Source organism: Halichoerus grypus, chromosome 1 (assembly GCF_964656455.1).
Source record: "Halichoerus grypus chromosome 1, mHalGry1.hap1.1, whole genome shotgun sequence".
Classification (NCBI taxonomy): Eukaryota; Metazoa; Chordata; class Mammalia; order Carnivora; family Phocidae; genus Halichoerus; species Halichoerus grypus.
This window is the reverse complement of record NC_135712.1, coordinates 102,304,063-102,323,994: the sequence shown is the minus strand read 5'-3', so window position 1 is coordinate 102,323,994 and position 19,932 is coordinate 102,304,063. Positions and strand designations below refer to the sequence as shown.

Genomic DNA, 19,932 nt, shown 5'->3' with positions numbered 1-19,932 from the left:
AGAAAGGGAAGATGCTGAGGAAAACCCAAAACTTCACTTATACACAATACAGGGTTTGAGAATGGGGAATGTCAAACACCTGTGGAGAGCCTCGCCTATTGATGGCATGGCTCCAGGTGACTAAATTACTATAAAATTAAAATAATTTTTCTACTCTCTTTTCAGAGAAGCTATGTAATTTAACTTTTGAAAGGCAAACTACTATAAGATTATTCCCTATACCTTTTCATTAAGTTGGTCATGAAATCACTGGTTTTAGAGGTCAAAAATTGGTCCGATATCAGCAATTTCATGAGGAGAAGGGGTTTTGTTAGCCGACTGCTTCTGAAAGGAGACAAATTGATTTTATTTTACACGAACTACAACATATAACACTGTCATTGTGTGTTTAATAGTTTTGAAATATTTATTGTTTATTTTCACAATAAAATTAAGTGTATTAGGCAGATAATAATCGTCAGTAGATTCTGTATCTCTCTGGGGTTTTGGAGTAGAACTACCTTCATGTGTATGTTTGAAACACCCTCCCTTTATTCATAAATCAGTAAAAACAAAAACATTCACCATGAAGCCAAGTCTTAATCTACTTAGAAACCTTAGGTTTAGAACCCACCTGGCACTGCACGTGACTGGATTCAGAATGGGCAGTTTCTCTAAGTCCTTGGCTTGATGTTATCATAGGCACCTGGTAGTATCAGCAGTAGGATGTTTTTCAGAAACTTGCCCTTTTTCGGATGAAAGCTTATTTATTTGTTTTTAAGGATGAAAATGCAGTGATTAAAGCAAATTCCTTAGGGTAGCATTTTTAGTGAGTAAGAATTTATTTGTAGGACTGATTCCTTTCTTCCCATGAATGTATACCAAGGTTTCTTAATGAAGAGTCCATGAATGGAGCTCCAGGGACCATTTCCCCAAAATTATATGCACATTTTGGTGCATATGTCTAGGTGTACATTATTACTATCATCATCATCATCATCATCGGAGCATAACGGCCTCCTAACTGCTCCTGCTCTTACTCTCCCCCTGCCCCCCCCACTGTGTCTAATTTTCAACACAGTATCCAGAACGATCTATTAAAACTTAAGTCAAAGCATGTCACTCATCTCAAAATTCTCCTCCTCAGAATCAGGTCCCTGACCCTGAGGGCCTTGCATCAACTCGCCCCTGATTCCTCTGGGACTTTCCACATTTCCCTTTCCTTTCACTCCCCTCCCACTATGCCAGCCTGGCCTTGAACTTTCTGTCCCTTCTGCTGGTGTGTGCTTCCCCTAGGTACTCCCATGTAGGGTTGCCAGATTTGGCAGATAATCTGCAGTGTTTGGAACATGTTTATACTAAAAAGTCATTCTCTGTTTATCTGAAATTCAGATTCAACTTGGCATCCTGTATTTTTCCTGTCAGTAACTGTCTCACTTCCTTCAGGTCTTTGCTGAAACATCACCTTCTTGGGAAGGCCTTCTCTGGACTTAACTATGTCAATTTCCAACTCCCCAGTTCTATCCCAGTGTCTCTGTTACACTTCCCTAATTACTTTTATACCTGGCACTCATCACTGTCTATCAGAGACATATTTTACATATTTGTCTATTTTCTGTCTCCCTCACTTTATGTAAGCTCCATGATGGCAGGGGTGTTTATATTTATATCCATGTGCTTTCCCAGTGCTTAAAACAAACCCGCAGGTAATATGGATGGATAGGCCTACTATGTATAAAATTGACTAAGAATAAAGGCATTGTAAACATACTATGGCATCGTGGTTTCTTATTTTAATAGCCACTGGGATGACTTTCAGTCTTACTCTATCCTTCCTCCCCCCACCCCCCCCACACCATTAACCTGCACTGTTTTCATCGTATGTGGGTCATAATATCCCTTTGTTTCTTGTTAGTTTTCTCATCTATGAAATGGGATGTTCCCTAGTTAACATCCTGGCATGGTTCCTGCCAGAAGCCACCTTTCTGCATGAATAAGTCAGTTACCGTGAATTAAGAGCCACCTTCTTAGGCACATGAGGGGCTCAGTGAAGATTGTAAAGAGGCCCAGGAAAACCATGTATCACTTCATTTCCCAATTATTTGTTGCTAAGGTATGGATGTATAATTAATTCACTGCTTTTCCAAGTAGATGATTATTTTGAAAAAGAGCGTTTCGTTGCTACCAAGAGCTTGAAAACCTCTGTTTGACGTATTTGGATGCACTGGGCTTTGAACAAGTTAACCCAAGGAGGGATGCTCAGAGGGAAATTCTCAGGCAGGACTTTTTATGGTTGTTTTGTTTCGAAAGGTTCTCACGTTGTCATCGTCTTCGTGTACTTCTCCCTCACAGGATTTACATTAGCTGAGAGGTTACTGAGGCATGTGTTGTCATTTTCGGTTGTAGCCATGTTAAAAGATAGAGCTGTCGACCTCCATTTTCCAGTCTTGGGAGGAAGCCAATCTCTTCAGGAAAGAACCTTGCCCACAGCTTCAGGCCTGGCAGCCTTCAAGAGGACAAATTCTTCTAAATAGTCTCTGAGAGCAAGCTTTGAAATATTGTTAACTTGAAAGCACAAGTTTAGGTCAAAGGGTCCATTTTGCTTAAAAGCTCCCAAATATTTTCTCCTCTTTCCCTGCAGTTGGTTTTTGGGGTTAGTGTGTATATAAAAACAATGACATGCTTTCATCCCTTTCTTTCCATCGCTTAAATTCCCCTATGACTCAGATACAGATCACACCCTCACATTCTTAGCTACTGTGGGAATGGAGACTTGAAAGGAAAAAAAGGAAAATGGTATGTGAATGACTCTCATCTCTTTCCTCCTTTGGGAACATAAAGAGATGCTTCTTCAAACACACACCTGGTCTTGAGGAAGCACAGTAGAAATCTTTAATGTTCCCCCATTTTCCTTAGGATATATTCCAGACCCCTTTCCGTGGCATTCAAGGGCTAACTGTGATCTGAACCCCGGGCAGAAACACTTCTCCCTCTAATCGCTACACTCCTGCCCCCATATTGCCTTCAGTTCTTTGCTTTGCTATGGTACCTCAGCCTAGATGGCTCCCACCCACACACCACCTGCTTCTACCCTATTGCAGGTGCATACAGCTTTCAGGGCTCACATGCCACCTCCTTTGGGAAACTTCCCTTTTCTTCCCGCACTCAAAATTTCTCCTTCTCAGTGCACTTTGTTTTTGTTTCTAACAGAACCCACTTACAGCTGGTGACATATAAGTCTGTCTCCCCTATCAGACAACAGGCTTCTTGAAAAGAAGGACCTTGTTTTACTTCCCTACTGTACACATAGAATGTGTGTTCAATAAATGTCTGTTGGATTGAATTGCATTTTCCACATCTGGTGCTGTTCTAAGTCCCCAGGATCAGGATTGCCCATCGTAGCACTAGAGGGAAGCTCAGATCTGTGCACTGCAACAGGGAGGTGGTGAAGCTGACCACAGCACAGTACTGCTTGTATCTGGCTGGTGGACCTGTCAGACGGTTCCCAGCATTTCAAACATCCCATGTGCCAAAAAGGGGGATGTAGTGCAAGGAATAAAATAAATGAGACAGACATCCCAGCCTTCCCAGGGACAATGCATTAAGAACATACCTCTGTACCTATTTCTCCTTTACGCAGAGAATTTTCCCAAGGTGAGCCTCATGGTCTATCCCCAAGCACTTTTGAAGCAAGTGCTCATCCCTAAGCTGCCTTCCTTAAAGTATCGATTTTGCAGAGTTTCAGTGCATCTTTTTACCGTATAGAGCAGTAGTTTTACTGCCTCCTGAAACAGGAAATTTTTCTTAGGTGAAACGTTTCAGTCCAGTTGACGTGTCATACCCAGCACATAAGATAAAAGATGCCCTGTATTGATCTCAAACAATAAAATTAGGGAGATAGCAATTTAAGTAGTACATCAAGATATTTTTTAAATTCTTGCTGGAGAAAATAGTAAACATGCCAAGATTCTAGTGGGTTATTTAATAGTTAACAAAGGAAAGGAAATATATTCTATCCCTATTGACATCAGGCCAAGTGAGGGCTCATTTCCCAATCCCTTTCTTCCTGTGAATGAGAAAACAAGATATCAAATTTGAGTTCATTCAAGATTCTGCCCAGTTTAAGCCTGGTTTCATCCATAGCCAGGAAAAAAAATGTATTGACCTAACAGAAAAGGGAATTTGAAAGCATTCTGTGCACTATTTGATACAGGCTTTTATATTTTTTAAAGATTTTTATTTATTTATTTGAGAGAGAGAGAGAGAGAGCACAGGTGGGGGAGCGGCAGGAAGAGAGAGAGGGAGAAGTAGGCTCCTCACTGAGCAAGGAGCCTGATGCAGGGCTCGATCCTGGGACCCTGGGATCATGACCTGAGCCAAAGGCAGACGCTTACCAACTGAGCCACCCAGGCACCATACAGGATTTTATATATAAGTTCGATGAAACAATGTTCTGTCTTAGTCTATAGATTTTTTTAATTGGAAAAAAATTTTCCCGTAGTTAATAGTGTTGAAGAATACTTCATCTTCATTATTTTGCCTGGTTGATGTATAATTGTGTTACTCTGAGGAGGAGGTAACGTATATATCACCTTATTTAATTAAGAAAATAATTCTGGATGTAAATTCATCTGCATTTGTTTTTAGCCAAGATAGCTGAAAATCTAATTTATATGTTTTACCACAAAAGGAACCCAGTGATAAGTGCGCAGATGAAAAAAAAAAAAATTGTTTCAACGGGGTTTCACTATGGGCCTGATCTGAAACAGAAATTTAGCACAACACATCATTCCTATTTAAAGTAGCACTTGAGACTTCAAACATCATGATTCAGACTCAAGTAATTTTAAGAAATAAATATGCAACATACTTTCAAGATGAAGATCTAGTATTTACTCTTGGAAAGGGGGTGTGATGAGGGAAGGGGAGGAAAGAGGAACATCTCTATGGTAAATATCAGTGCATGGATGATTTCTGGAGAGTAGAGACCCCACATTCACACACACAGGCACACACACACGATCTTGAGTAACTAATCACAGTTTCACATGCAGAAGCTCGACATTAAGAGAGACATATCCCAATTGAGCCATATCCTATTATTTATTTTTTTAAAAGATTTATGTATTTATTTATTTATTCGAGAGAGAGAGAGCACACAGAGGGAGAGGGAGAAGCCGACCCCCCACTGAGCAAGGAGCCTGATGCGGGGCTTGATCCGAGGACTCTGGGACCATGACCTGAGCCAAAGGCCGACACTTAACCAACTGAGCCACCCAGGCACCCCAAGCCTACAGCACCCGGTATTCCTAGGCGGTCCCATCCAAGTACTAACCAGGCCTGACCCTGCTTAGCTTCTGAGATCAGACAAGATCAGGTGCATTCAGGGTGGTACAGCCGTAGACCTAGTATTTATTTATATCCTCTATACCAAGGGAAAATTTGAAATCTTGATGTACTTACTGTTCCCTGTGCAGTATATAGAAGCATCAGGAACTACCAAACTTCCTGAAATAGTGAGTACTTTGACAAAAGCACTTGAATTCAGAAGGCAACATCAGAGAGGTTGTGACAATCAACGTTAAGTGAGCCATTAATCGGCCAAGAATGCTAAGACCACAGAGAAACGCACTGCGGGCGTTAGTACTGGTCCCACTTGGAAGTTGTGATGCGGCCATCGAAATGACTGCAGTAGTGTTTCTTATCCTAAGATTTTCAGTTGGGCAGAAAGATTTACGTCTGGGGTCCTCAGTCTTTTTGATATGGGTAAACGTCTGGTACTCTGTCTACTGCCAACACTTTCACCTCCTCCACCCCACATTCCCAGTGCCATTATTTTAATTTTTTTTAGCCTGCACCAAAAAGTCTATTTAAAAATTGCCTGCGGTGGGATGGGGGGAATTGCCTGTGGGGCGCCTGGGTGGCTGTCTGCCAAGTGTCTGACTGTGATTCTGGCTGAGGTCATGATCTCAGGGTCATGAGATTGAGCCCCACATTGGGTTCCACACTCAGTGGGAAGTGGGCTTGAGATTCTCCCTCTCCCTCTGCCCCTCCCCCAACTTGCACACATGTGTTCTCTTTCTAAAATTAAATAAATAACCTGTATGTTTTCATAGCTTATCTAGCTACCTTAATGGAAAAGCAAAGCAAATTTAGGTAAACTTTGCACAAAAGAAAAAAAATGGTTCATTTGAAAAGAGATTATAAATCAGGCATCAGTTTGTATAGTACATGGCATTTGAATGTTAAGGCTGAAGGGAAGGCAATGGGATGCTGAAGGGTTAATCAAGATGAACTAGAGTTTCCATCTATGAATAGGAAAATCTTTTGACAATGCATAAGTGATTTCCCAGGAATGCGGTGACTGTTTTCAGAGTCGATCATTTCCACCACTGGCCGATAATGATCATTTAAAAGCATTAGCTCACGTGACCAGTGCGTCTCACAGTTCAGATTATGGCCTTGACAGGAAACTGAAGCTCTCCATTCTAGTCCTTAAATTTCAGGGCAGGGGGTAAGAAGAGGCCCTCTCAAGCCCAGGGACTGTGAGGGGCTGTGTGTACATTTTCCAAAGGAAAGTGGTAACATCTGGGCCCATGCTATGTCAGCACAGTTCATTTTAGAGAGGTCAGCGGTAGAGGAAAGAACCAGGGCAAATTATCTGTAGGAAGGACATGAGGGGCTGTTATCCCTTTGTTTGCATAGCTACTGCAAAACCACCAAACATTATACTCAGCTCAAGTCTTCCGAGGTGGTCTTTTGTTTGTTTTTTCCTTTCCTCTACTCATTTGGATGGACCTCTTGGAAGTGAAATCAATTACAGTGTTGATCCCAAGCATCTAAAGTCAGGGTCTTGCCGCCATGCCTGGCAGTGTGGTCTGAAATAGAAGGATAATAGCTTCTAATGAATTTTTTCCCAAGGTCTACAGCTGTGCTTCTGAAATGTAAGGAGCATTCAAAATTCTTAGGCTCTTTTAAAAATGAGATTTCTGATTCAGTATATCTGGGGTGGGACCTGAGAGCTTGCATTTCCAGTAAGCTGCCAGTGATACAAATGCTGCATCAGAAGGACACACTTTGAGTAGCAAAAACTCTTGAAAGCATCAAAGATCAGTCCCCATGGTAGGAAAATATTAAAGATCTCAGGATGGCACAAGCCGTTCAGATAGCAGTGGTACAGCTCCTCCTGGAAAGGGTTTAAGCTCTGAACCTGTCTATGTGCTGAGCACTCCTTTAGGTGGAGGGACAAAGGAAATTCTCCACTGGGGACCGCCCCACAAGCTCTTACATCCGTGTTTCGGGGTGATGTTCTAGCACTTGTCTCTTTGTAGTACTTATTAGAGAACCACTTATGACAATAAAAGGTGTCGGGGTTAGAGGAAGGGAATGGTCCTTATTACTTTCTTAGTACTAATCCTTGTTGCTGTTATTTGGCGGGGAAATTTCCATCTTGGATTTTGAGGTGCCCTTCTCCAAGAGATGATATATTAATAGTGTATGTGTGTATACCTATATATGTATGTATGTGGTCAGTATATTATTAGTGTATATATATTAACTTAAATATATGTAGTTAATAGTGAGAGTTCAGTCATTTTAACTATATATATATAAACCCACCTGGTTAAAATTAAAGTAAAAAGATGTTAGCAATTTAGTTTTGTGTATTATACTCAGTCTTGTAAACCTGTAGATTTTTATGATTTCATCCATGTTAACTCTTGATTACAAATAGCTAAGTGGACTAGGATGCTAACCTAGGCAAGAGATTGAAATTCCTGAAACTTGTGGTAGCCCCTCCCCTTCAACCCATCCAGACCCATTTTTACCTTTTGAACATACATGATTTCCACAGAAGATTTCAGGTGAAAAGCACTAATATGAACTACTAATGTTTCCTACTGTAGAGCATTTAGAGGAAACATTTTAAGTAACACATACATTTCTCCTCTCTTCATGTATTTATTCAAGATCCTTCACTGTCCACTTAACGTGTGTAAGGCGTTGTCTAGATACTGTGGGGAAGGCAAGACGTTGTCTAGATACTGTGGGGAAGGCAAGACGGATAAACCAAAATCCCTGCCCCCTTAGAAAAAGCTTGCAACCATAACAGCTGTTGGAAAGAAGCCAGAGTGGCGCTAAAAACACCATGGTAAACGAGAAAGGAAAATTCACTCTACAGCGTGTTAGGTCATGACCATCAGTGAAGGAGTTTTATTTCATTTCTTGAAGCCTAATCGTCAGGGGATAGTGGTGATCGATGCTGGGTGTTCCAGATGTGCAATTTAGAAAACGTTTCCGTGCGTGATATTCTGTGTGCTGCCAGAATCCTGTCGGAACTAAGCCTGAATTTGTAAAAGCTAGGCTGGATTATTGTATTGTGTGCGGTTGTTTCTTACTGAGGCAACCAGTAGGAGGCGGTCTAGCACGCCCGTGTAGAATGTGAGCCCCAGCAGCGGAGGCCCCAGGTTTCAATTCTGGCCTGACCATTGGCCAGCTGCCACGCCTTGGGCAAGTTCCTTCACCTCACCGTGCTCCCGCTCAGCTATAAAATGCAGTTGATAATAATATCTACTCCAGAGGGTTACCGTGAGGACTAAAGACATATGTAAGAGGCACCTATGAAGTGCCTGGCCCATTAGGGACCCCTCCACAAAGGGTGGCTAATGTTACTATGTTAACATATGTCCAATAATAAGATGCATGCTTCCTTCACTTTAACTAACCTCCTTTGGCAGTATTTAATAGTCCCAGGGTCCTTGAAACTAAAACATTTTTACCCAAAGCCTTAGCTTTGGAGAATTCTTCAATGTTGGGAACACCAACGCTGGGGCCACACTTGGTGGCCAGCGTTGCCTCCCAGGCCTGGAAGGCATTCTGCATGCACATAGTAGGACCCTTGTGTAGAGTGAGGGTTCTGGGGTCTGGAGGAGCGTAGGATAAGGGAGATCTGTACTGGGAAGAAACCCTGCCCAAATGCAAGGCTTCTGAGATACTACTTGTCTTCATACCATCTGGCAAACGTGCAAGTCATTCTCTCGGGGACTGAGCTCGGGACACGAGGTTGGACTAAAGGCAGGATTTGGATTTGAGTCAGGGACTGCACAGGACAGTATTTGCCTTATAGACGGAGGGCTGCAGTAAACTACATTAAGACACATTTATGCCACAAGCCTTCCACAAATTGAAATGTTTTGTTTTTTTTTTTAACTCGTGGAGATAAACAGACCACTGAATGTGAGCATGTCAAGGCTATCTTGAATGGCATTTTTACTTTAGAACTCTGGTCTTAACAGCATTGAGGTTGGTCAGGAATTCCTATTGGAAAATGTACTGATTAGGACATTTGCTGCTTTCTGTCCAAGCATGTCAGGGTATAAGATGGCTTGTTAAATGGGGGCTTGGCCTTTGAATTCTTCTTTGGCCCCTTTCTCCTGCAAACAGTAACTTTTTTTTTTTTTTAAATAAATAGTGCGTGTATTTTTAGTTTACGGTGGTAGTAATTTGATAATGATGAGTATGTGCTTGTGTGTGCACTTCTGTTGGCTGCTTGCGGCAAAACATCCCCCAGCTGTGGGCCTTCTCCTTCTCTGTATGTAAAGCCAGTAAAAACCAAAAGCCATGGGAAAAGGGTAAAGAGAGCAGCAGAAAGGAACGTTGTCTTTTGTGAAAAAGCCCGCCACTGGCTGGAGTTTCTTTCCCCACTGACTGGATTTTAAAGAAAAGTTGATGGATCTTTTTCTCTTGCCTATATGGATAGAACAAAGCGCTGATCCTGAGGCAGAGGGGTCCTTCTCTGAGTTGGAAATAAATTTTATCCTTGTGCTCGGGCTAATACCAGATGAGATTTTCCCATCTGATTTTAAGAAATGATTGGTTATAGGACAAAGGGGGGAAAAGCAAACATCTGTGTTACAGGTTAGCCTTTAAATTATACTGTTTTCATTTTGTCATGGGATACCCGGCTTTTAAGTCACTACTGAAGTCTGGGAGGCTGGGGTTTTGCATCTATTTTTATCCCTCACACTACCCTGGTTCGGAATAAGGTTGCTGGTTTCCTCGCAGGGCTCCAATCCACACTCAGCCCTGAACTGGGGGGGTGGGGGTGGGGGGAGGGATTGAATCAGGTTTCCCTTGATTGGGAGGAGGAAGAAAGGTGCTGGAGAAGAATCCAGGCGGGATCCCTCGGGGGAAGGGGACAGTAGACGTGGGAAGGCTGGACATTCAACAAGCTGAGTGTGTCAAGGCAGAGCAAGCCTCAGAAACAGCAGCTGCCCCCGTGCCAGAGCTCAGGACAGAGCAGGGAGGCCGCGCAGGGCGGTGTCTCTGGGACAGAGAAGGGGCAAGGACACGCACAACCAGGCACAGGCTCTGAGCTGGCTCTCCATGTCAGCATGAGCAGGAACCAGGGTACTGGGCAATTGGCACAGCAGCCTATCAGAATTCATGGGAGGTTATTACTTAAGTGAAATTCTAAAGAGTTAAAGGATGAATTTGGCCAGTGATGGAATGGATGACATCATCAGTCAAGAATCCCCATTGGATATGGAGGGGAATTATAAAAAGGTAAGGCGGTGGGGGGAGAACTCTTTTGTTTGTAAACAATCAGACCATTTTTCTAGCTGGGAGAAAGAACACCCTTGAGGAGTGGCCAAATTCCACAGTCGGTAGCCATTGCCATAATATATTCAGGAAAGCCTAAATGCAGAGGTGGAGGCATTAAGTTGGGAGGGTTCTTCTTTCTGCTTTTCCCAGCTTGTCTTCATTAATATATTATACAGTAACTGGAATACACATGTTGTTATTCTGAAGTTGAAAAAACCCTATCATGCATTTAGTTGCTAGGCAGTCTTTTTATGTAAAAGAATAATTTTTAAAAATTTTTGACATATGTTGATAGTTTACCCCCAGTAAATAATTACTAGAATGTTTAACCTGTCTTTTAAGTGTGACTTTTTTAACCATGAAAAATATAGTTTTACCAAGAGAAGAGTGGGGTTTTGAAAAATTAATATAGTATCTGCCAATACTTTGCTAGCCTTTTCTTTTGAAAGACAGTAAATATATTTTTGGAATGTTTTATCTGGTAATTGTCGGTCATAACAGGCCCAAGTAAAAATAGCTTTAGTTATATGGGTGAGGTCATGAAATTAAACTACAAGCATATGCTTGTCTGTCCACAGAAGGCCAAACCACACTACATCCTTTCCCCCTTATTATTTTCCACAAGTCAAGTGCAGGTCACAACACATCACAGTGTGAAGAATAAGGGTCCTTCCATCATGGACCTGAAAGTAAGACCTCTTTTCCTTCAGAGGTAAATCCTACTTAATACAGCTTCCTTGAACGACAAAACTTGCTGCTCAATTTTTAATTTGATCAACTATGTCATTAACTTTTTTTCCCCCAGAGTAAGATATAGAAAGTTCTATCATGATAGTTTCTTAAGTATAATAATGTAAAATATGGCATTTTATATCTTATACACTAAGTTGTGTTTGAATGTGGGGGATGTTTTAAGTATGTACTTTATTTCTTAGAGCAGTTCACAATAGTTGATGCTCTTTTCTCCAGAACCCAAAACTTAAATGTGTAAAAGAGGTTTAAATGACCTGCCATGTTGCCCTATGCATTTTTCTTCCCTTGCACTCCGCAAGAAGGGAACGAGTGCGCAAAGTGATAAGTGTGCCAAATACTGAAACTCTGACACCTCTCAGCTGTCCCTTCCTGCCAGAAGCGGGTGTGCAAAAGAGGCATGGGACACTCAGCCATCAGAGTGGGTCACTTACCCGGCCCGGAAGACAAGTGACACAGTTCTCAGCCTGCCTCTGTTTCCAGTGCCAAAGGACTGGTCATGCTCAAACCGTTTCTCAGGTAGAAAAGCATAGGTCACTTTGCACTTAGGAAAAAATGAAAGACATACCGTGGCTATTGCAGTAACAACAGAGTAATGACCGCTGTAGTTTTTCCCTCCTTGGAAACTGGGAGAGCCCACATGCCTGGAATGAGCAAGCGATGATATGCCGGCAACCTGATACAGCACTGACTAAAATGACAAACATGTGAGGCTCAAGTGGCTTTAAAACATCATCAGCAACAAAACAGAGTTGCATTGTATAGTGCCTTATCTAACTAAGGCAGGAGAATGCCACCTGTGATTTCAGGAGAAACAGTATCTAATAGGGGAGAACAAAAGACCACGAGATGAAACCTACTAGATGTGTTGGATAAACAGAGATCAATCTGTATTTTTCTGGCCCCTAAACATGAGCACACTCTTGTCATTTCAGCTTTGTAACTACTTTTCTTAAGCCAAGGACTTTCAAACTAATGTACATGTTGGTTACTCTGAAGGCTTCAGTATGCTAAAAAAAAAAAAAACACTATTGATAATTTCATCATGAACTTCTGGTGAATCAGGGCAAGACATATGCTTTCTTTAAAATATAAAGACTAGGAAAACAGTTACCTAGTATAAAAATCACTTTTCCTAATTCACATCTTCCTTTTCTATGTTTTTTCTCTCTCATGTTTCTCCTGTTTGGTTGGCTAAGTAGAAAAGTTAATTAGAATGCTGTAAAGCAGTGGTCTGCAGGCTTTTTTGACCTTGGATTCATCAGTAAAATGTTTTTGAACCCATACCTCTACTATAAATCTATTCATAAATTATACATATACACTACTGTAGATACATATTTTGTATGTAAAAAACCTATACACAAATAGATCTTTTTAATATAAAATGTTTATAAATATAAAAGTTTCAATAATTTCTTCTTTTACTTCCTGTCACTTTGAGGTCCGTTGTCAAAAACAGTTGGAAAATTGGTATACCCCTGCCTAGGTACAATACAATTTCCTATACCAGTCACACTAATAAATGCCACATGTGTCTAGGGGTTATTTTACAAGGTTGTTTTAGAGTCAGGCAAACAGCCTTTGGGGGAAAGGTCACTTTCCGATGACTAAAATTAGATTCCACCTTAGCAAAGGAAGGAAAAGAGCATACATCTGTTCCTATTCCTCAGGGGGAAGGTCCTAATGGTAAGAAAGATGTTTCATTAAGGACCTCCGGTTTATTCAGTAGAGTAGTAGTAAAACAGATCTTAGTATATAGGGAGGAAAGCCTGCACCACGGCAAAATCTCAGGTGTGTATGTTCAGTCCATTATTGTCCTGCTTTGCTCTGAGCAACCTCTGACTTTTGGCAAAGACCCACACAGCTGACTGTCCTCAGGACCCCGGTGGCATGCAGCATGGGATCCACGTCCTGGTTCCTCAGCCGTCACTCCTAAGAGCCCCTGGCATTGCATAGGGGCCAGGATCACAGAAGGGAGGCTGGGCTTCGCCTCAAGGAGCTTAGCGTCCACGTGGGGAGGCACACCAACAAGTAAGCTGACATGGAATTGATGCTGCCTAGAAGAATGTTCGGATCCAGCGGGGACTTGGGAAACGTGCAGCCTTTGCCATCTCAGGACCTGGGCAAGGAAATGAGGAGAATTTAACATAGAATGTTGGCCCCCGCTTTGTCCCGGAGGAGAGCAGACACAGGATGCGGGTCTGTCCCCAGGCTACTCCTTGCAGAAGAAGGATCTGGGTCTGTCCCCAGGCTACTCCTTGCAGAAGAAGGAGCTGTGAACAGTGCCGTGTGTGGTCAGAGCATGGAAAAGCCAGCTTGCTCGCTTTGTTTCTCCGAGGTGCTGTCTCCAGTGTGGTGCATCTAATTATGGTGAAAGATGAGGGAGGAGCCCGTGAAAAAATTAAAAGGCTGGAAGGAACAATATTTAAAGGGAAGCCACAGCTGCGCCTCATGTTTTTTTTAAAAGGTGAATGGAAATGACTGCTTGAGATAAACTGCAATAAACAGGAGCACAGAATGCCGGCTGCCATCCCAGACAAGAGCTCTGCCCTCCCCACACAATTACGGAGGGAAAGCAGCCGTTGACCTCCATTAACCCTCACGTCTTCCTGCCTGGAAGGGCTGAATACGCCTGAAGAGCTCCGTGGAGTTACTGAACCCTGGAGCCTGGCCTTACCTCGGCCACCTGGGGACAATCTTTTCAGCTTTCTGGGCCACGGTCTCCTTTTCTTTCAAGGGCGGAACTGGCCTGGTTGGTCTCAGATGCTCTAAATATGGAGCCTCTTGGCTCCTAGTTCAGGGTTCTTTCCATCCTATCACCCTGTTGGCACGCCTTCGTCAGCCAGCGTGGTCAGGAATGGGTTGTTTCAGGTAACTGGATTTTCCAGATATGTGGTATGTGAGTTACCTGTGGGGGGGGGTATTTTTTTTTTTTTTGAGATATAATTCATATACCTTAAAATTCACCATTCCATAGTGTACGTTTTGGTGGGTTTCAGTATATTCCTAAGATTGTGCAAACCACTGCTAATTCCAGAACACTTTCATCACCCCCAAAAAGAAACCCTGTACCCATTAGCAGTTACTTCTAGTTCCCCCCTTCCCCCACAACCATTAATCTACTTTCTGTTTTCATAGATTTGCCAGTTCTGGACATTTCTGGCTCTCTTTTATCCATTTCTGCACTCTTTTCACCAGCTTACCCCACCCCTACCCTTTAATGTTAACAACAGCTACCATTGGGTAAGTTTCTCTCTGGGCCAGGCACTGTGCCAGGTCCTTTCTGTATAGTATTTCATTTAATCCTTAAAACAACCTGTAAGATAGGTATTAGTATCCCTTTTTTCAGAAAAAGAAACTGAGGCTTAAAGCGTTTCTTTATTTTGCATCTGTAAGCATCAGAGTCAAGATGTTAACTTGGGTCTTCTTGACCCCAAATCCCCTGAACACCCTGCCTCCTTTCTGGTCATACCTGTGTCCGATTCTCCCAATCCTAAATCCACCCCGACATGGGAAATTGAGGACATCAGCTTCCTGGAAGTTGATGGAGGTTGGGCTGTTTCATAACCATGCAGTAGGTGTTTTGAACTGTTGTGTTCTCACTGTGATCCTGAATGACGGTGGTTTTAGAGACTTCTAAAATGTCACCTGCTAGAAAGATTCCCAGACAACACTTCCCTGTGTTAAAAAGTAGTCTCCGTGGCTAGTAATGGGAGAACCAGAAAGAGCTCAAGATGCTCCCAGCAGGGGCGCCTGGGTGGCTCAGTCAGTTAAGCGTCTGCCTTCAGCTCAGGTCATGATCCCAGGGTCCTAGGATCAAGCCCAAGCCCCACGTTGGCCCATGCTCAGTAGGGAGTCCATTTCTCCTTCTGCCCCTCCTCCCACTCGTGCGCACACGTGTTCTCTCTCAAATAAATGAATAAAATCTTAAAAAAACACACACACACAAAAACAATATGCTCCCAGCAGTTCCTGTTTGGAATATGCCACTCATAGGGGAGGAAAACTTTAGTTTCCCAGTGTATCCCCTCAGGGTTTATATTGAAACACTTCCACTACATAGTCATCTTTGTGGATTGCACCTGGGGCCCTGTTACCTTCATCAGAGTTCCCCCATTCAGCCAGTAATTGGCTACTAAACCTCAACCCCAGGTGTTAGATACCTTCGCTCTGGTCCTTAACAATTAAGAGTATTCAGGGACTGTTAGGGACTCTGCACAATAGCACTTGTGTCCACCTGCTCCTGTTTATATCGCCTCCCTATTTCGTGAGGAGAAGGAATACAGTCAATACGCAAAGCCATCCTCGGGATGAACTAATTGTAAACAAAGATCTCTATCCTCTGGACTGGCATCCCCACACTTTTAATATTGGGCAGTTCTCTGAAATAGGTGTCAGAAGACCCTGGGCCCTACAGTCATTCCCCTTAGGTGCCCGTCCTGGACTTTAGGTCTCCAAGGCCAGCTCTCTCGTGAGTACTGATGCTGAGCAAGCCGAACCCAGGCCTCAACACTGCCCAACAGCCCAGCCTGACATCTAGTCCAGAGGACTTGTTTAGGCAGATCAGTGCAAGGATGCAAAGATAGGAGATTTCAACAGCATTTCAGGAATTCTTTCTGGACTGATTAGTGTAAGTGTCTGAAATGGAAAACATCAGAAATACAAACGGGAAAGAAAACATCCAAAAAGTATCCATTCAGTGATACAATGGAAAGATACCAGGTTATTTAACCTCTGTTTCCACTAATAATTGAAAAGCTCTTCCCAGGGGATAAAATAAGAGGCAAAAACTTGAAAAAACCTGCACAGTGTATTTATGCACTTGACATCCAAAAGTGTACAATTTATCTTCTTATAGAATGATGTTTTCATATTTTGATCTTGTGGCAAACCCATGGTTGTTTCAATAGGAAAATAACTAGTATCAGTATACTTGGGTTTTCTTTTGGGTATTTTTTTTGTTTTTAAGAAAATTCACACAATTTGCCTGATGAACAAATAAGTTCTGTACTTCTGGTTCCCAGAGTTTAAAAGCCTCCAACTCCTCCGCACTGGAATGCTGCCTATAAACGTTAGAGTAAAGCTGTCTTCCTTAAGAGCTGAGGAGAGAAATAAGAGTGACTTCTATTTTCCTAAAGGAAGAGTGCTTTTCCACAGGGAGCTCCAGAATCCCAGTTGCATTCCCTGGTGGATGCTGTTAATGGTGATGATGCCGATATCACTAGGCAATAGATTGCACTGAAGCGAGGGGTTCATTAATTGCTTCAAAACAGGCATCCTGGCAAGGCCTTGGCAAGGCCGGGCAGCTGCAGATGAAATCCTCCTGGATCCAGAGTCTGGCCATCCGCATGGAACAGATGTGTACTCAGTTAGAGAAGAACCCACTCTGTGTTCCATCTAGCTACTTGATCTGTTCAATTGCTTAAAGCCAGGGTTCTCAAAGTATCTGAACCAGCAGCATCAGCAGCATCTGGGAACTTGTTAAAAAATGCGTTTTCTCAGCTGCACCCCAGACCTTCTGAATGAGAAAAATAGTCTGTGTCTTTACAAGGCCTCCAGGTGATTCTCATGCATAATCAAGTTTGAGAACTACCAGATTCAAGAAATTTGTGACAGAGGGCCACTTTGTACGTGTGTCTGCCTCTGCAGTTCTCCACGTGGCATACTGGTGTTCCAGCAACCTCCTGGCATCCTGAGTTTCTTTACAGGCCATGGGGTACCATGGTATTCATCAGCTTCTGGAATAATGCAGCCCCCCCACCCCCGTTCTTAGGAAGTTTTTCCTCAGCGGTGATTCCCATGCACCCTGAAGTGTGAGAAGCCCTGACCAGGCAGCAGTTGAGCAGTGCAGAAAGGAAGATGCCAGAAGGGGGATCTTCCAGGATTAGAAGTGAACTGAGTACTGAGAAGGTTAGCATTATAAAACAGGCACATCCAGGGGCACCTGGGTGGCTCAGTGGCTTAAGTGTCTGCCTTCGATTCAGGTCGTGATCTCAGGGTCCTGGGATCAAGCCCCGAATCGGGCTCTCTGCTCAGCAAGGAGTCTGCTTCTCTCTATCCCTCTGCCCCTCCTCCCCATTCGTGTGCTCTCTTTCCCTCTCCCTCTCTCTCTCTCTCTCTCAAATAAATAAAATCTTAAAAAAACAAGTACATCCAATAATAAAAGGTTATTTCTGTTCCCTTGGTGAACAAGTAAAAGTAAGAAACAAGTGGAACTGGGGTGGAGGGGAAGATCAATCCAGGGAAAAGATGGAAGACAGAAAATTTGGGGGAAACCGTTTTCTTTCTCCCAGGCCCACAACTGAATCCCGGCCTGGCCAGATTATTGCTGCTCCCCAGCTCACATCTGCCTTTATTCCTACAGACTGCTGTGCCATTCCCATCAGTCGGGTCCTCTGATTTTCTAGACCAAACTTCTTTAAACGTCTTCCTCCTTTGGGGAGTTTAAGGAACACCGCCCTTTTTATCAGACAGGCCCTTTCCGGCTACGTGGGTTTCATCATCTGTGCAGGAGTCAGAAGGAAGCAGCTGTTTGCAGCGTCCTGAGTGCCAGCTGGGTTGAGGTCTAGGATGTTATTTCCCAAAGCGTGTTCCTGAGAGGCCTGGTGGCCCCACAGCTACCCCCACAAAAAATACAGTGTGTCAAATAAATTTTAGAAATGCACAAGATAGCCCCAGTCTTCCATTTACAAATTTATGTGCAGGTTAGCATGTGAAAGACAAGGTGGCCCCCGCTTCAGAGGCCGGAGACCACAGGCAGGGCCAGAGGCGGGGACTTCGGAATGGTATCCATGTGTAAGGGACAGGCACTACCCCGTCCTGAAGAAAGTGTGCAAAGGACTTGGGGACATACCACGTTTGGAGAGGGCCAGTACCCACTCACGCAGAACATTTTGCTTTTTCTTTCTTTTACCAAACAGCCCTCTCTGTTCTTATCAAGCTTGGGGAATGGCAGTTGAGCAGCGGCACGGTGGGAAGGGCTGAGCATCGGCGTTTGGGGGCTGGAAGCGCTCAGTGGTCTATGTTCTGAGGTCGTGGCTCACGTGGTGCCCTCAGAAGCCATTGTGAGTCTTATCTGCCCGGGCACAGGGGCTGGCAGTAGGGAATTCAGCGACAGGCGAGGACAAAAACTCACTGCCTGTGGCTGGACAATGGTGAATTTCTGAGCACATTTTTACTCTTCTCTTGGTCTTGAATAGGCTTTCTGTCTCACAGTGATGAGCCACTATTCCTCAGCTGCCCATTTGCTTTTTGCAAGCAGTTATCCATTTTCCATGTTTTCCTTTTGTTTTAAGACGGTAGTTCCCAAGGCCATTTTAGGAATGGACATGGCTCCACATGCCAGAAGCCCAGCCAACAGTGTAGTTTTGAGTCTGCCTCTTCCTTTTCCTGGACACTTCCCTGTTCCTCACACTGGGGCACATTTGGGCTTCAGGAGGTTGGAGGACATAATTGCCCTGCAGGTATAATTCCTTAAAGAACAAAAGAATTTTGAAACTACCCCCCCACCCCCACCCCCCCCACCCCCGCACACACACACGTGGGCAACTGAAAGGAAAATAATTCCAGTTGTTGAATTTAAAGAGAAAAACTGTTTCACTAGTCAGTTGAATTATAGTTAGTTGAAATGTTAGGCATTTGTTCCAAAAGGAAGATTAAGCAGTGGTATCAAGGAGAGTGGCTCTGATGAGAAGGTATTTGTTTTGTAAATATTTGCGGCTATGATTGGGCCTTGGTGTGTATGTTTTCTCCTTTTCTGAAGCACATCACACCCATTTCTGGAAAGAAGTAGATCCATAACTCGTAAGTCCCACATCATATCTCCAACATGGCACCCACCATTATTTGCCTGGACACCTCACTCATCAGTGTGGAAGGGCAGAAAGATCCGGCACCAGAAGGATGGCCTTGAATCCTAGGTCTTCTGTCTAACAGGAGGGTAAACTTCCTTCACCCTCCAGTCCCTCATCTTCAAAGCAGGAACTGTTGGAGGATTAACCATAATAGCTACCATTTATCACACATTTACATTACCACCACCACTGCTGCTAAGCAATTTCCATAAATTTCCTCATTTTCCTCCCAACATCCAGTGAGATCTTTTACCTCTGGATTAGGAAGGGCTTTCCAAGCACAATGCCTTCAACGACACTTCAAAGAAAGCAATCTATTGACTTAACTACATTAACACTTAGATTTAAACTCAAAAAAGGACTAATATGCTTAATATAAAAATTTCAAAACTTTAGATCTTTATAGAAAAATAAGCAAAGCTAGAAGTAATTCAGAGAAAAGCAAGTACAGTAACTAAAAAAAATCTAAATATTTTCACTGCTAATCCAAGAAATTAACATAAAAGAACACCACTTTTGCCTATCAAATAAAAATAACAGCATTTTTTTTTTTTCAGTGAAAATAACTCCGTGTTAGCCAGGATGTAGTGAAAGCCACACCCTTTTACGTTGCTGGTGGGCATGTAAATTGGAACAGCTTTTCTCTAGAACAATGTGACAAAATGTGTCAAGAGCTTCAACAAATGTTCACACTCAGTTGATCTGGTAATTCCACATCCAGGAACTTTTCCTGAGGAAATAA

At 43.1% G+C, this 19,932-nt stretch overlaps 1 protein-coding gene and 1 pseudogene across 6 annotated transcripts in view; one reads left to right on the top strand and one right to left on the bottom strand.

Moving 5' to 3' along the window:
* LOC118551455 (IQCJ-SCHIP1 readthrough transcript protein) overlaps positions 1–19,932 on the top strand; it is a 737,664-nt gene that overhangs the window by 686,798 nt on the left and 30,934 nt on the right. The gene's annotated exons all lie outside the window — the stretch shown is intronic.
* Positions 5,268–5,384, bottom strand: LOC118551468 (5S ribosomal RNA; annotated as a pseudogene).